Consider the following 1267-nt stretch of genomic DNA (forward strand, 5'->3'; position numbering starts at 1 on the left):
ACAATTCTTTGTATTGAAATCTGAATCTGTTCCATGAAATTGGAATTGCATACCTACCCAATTTGTCCCACTCTCTGGGGTCTTGGCTAATTGTACCAAAGATAGATTGCATCCCTTTCAGAACTCTCATAATAGAGCTTTTCATGCGGATCTTTTCATTCTCTCCCGACTTACCAGACCTTATCGGGTATGTCCTATGAAATGGACTTCTGGGATCTCCTGTCAATCAAAAACATTGATCGACTATGAGGAGGTTGTTCCGCCTTCGGAAGGTAGTTCAACATCTGGCTGGATGGCAAAGGTCCTCATAATTAGCCCTTGATACCTTTGTTTCCTCACACCACCGGACTCGGTAGTGACTCCATTCTGTGAGGCTCGTGCGGCCAGGTTCTTGCATAGATGAGATGTCTTTCATCAAGACTCAGTGTGCTTAATGGGTTGCGTATGGGATGCGCAGCATAGGTTTTCCACATAAATGGATTTGTTGTGTATATGAGGGTAAGAATGGCAATTTGTAGAGTTTTATGAGTTCAGGGGATGAGTACATGGGTACATTGAGGTGTGGCAATGTGTTGCTGCAGTGGTGGATGGGAGTGGCGTTGATATTTGGTGCCGATGTTTCGGATTTGGGGGTCGCGGGGTTGCGAGTGTTGAGGAAAGTTGACATCTGGGGTATGAGGGAAATGACAAGCTTCACAAATTCCGGCCTGTAGCATAGTTACTTTCCTGAAATTGTCAGAGAACTTTTCGTTCAGCGGGAGACTTTTGGCCTTGACAACCGCTGAAAATACACACTATGGAAATCTCTCACCCTTGTCCAACCGATTCATCACTTCCAGATGTTAACCCAAGTCTTCCATTTTTCCTTTGTTACTTGTTCAGTTTGAGGACTTGGAGCAAGGAGGAGGTGGATGGGCGCTTGGTCATACGTATGAGTATGATGTGCGCAGGTTGTACGGACTAACCTTTGGGTGAAGGGGAATAAACAAAAAGGTAAACAGAAAGGTAAAAGAGTTCAGTAAAGGATATAGAGGAGAAAACGTTGGCTGTATATTTAAGACACATAGTGGAAATATGAACAGATCGTGTCCTAATTTGGGTGCCTCGTTGTGCCGAGGTAGGATCCCTAGCGACAAAGTTGGATTTTGTGAGAACTGTCATAATGTCTTAAATGCCTCCATAAATATATAAATAACAATAAGGACGAATCCCAACAACGACACTAAAAAACTAGCAGGAACACAACTATGTCACTTAGCATGGCCGA

This window comes from Nicotiana attenuata, unplaced genomic scaffold (assembly GCF_001879085.1).
Source record: "Nicotiana attenuata strain UT unplaced genomic scaffold, NIATTr2, whole genome shotgun sequence".
NCBI classification, from domain to species: domain Eukaryota; kingdom Viridiplantae; phylum Streptophyta; class Magnoliopsida; order Solanales; family Solanaceae; genus Nicotiana; species Nicotiana attenuata.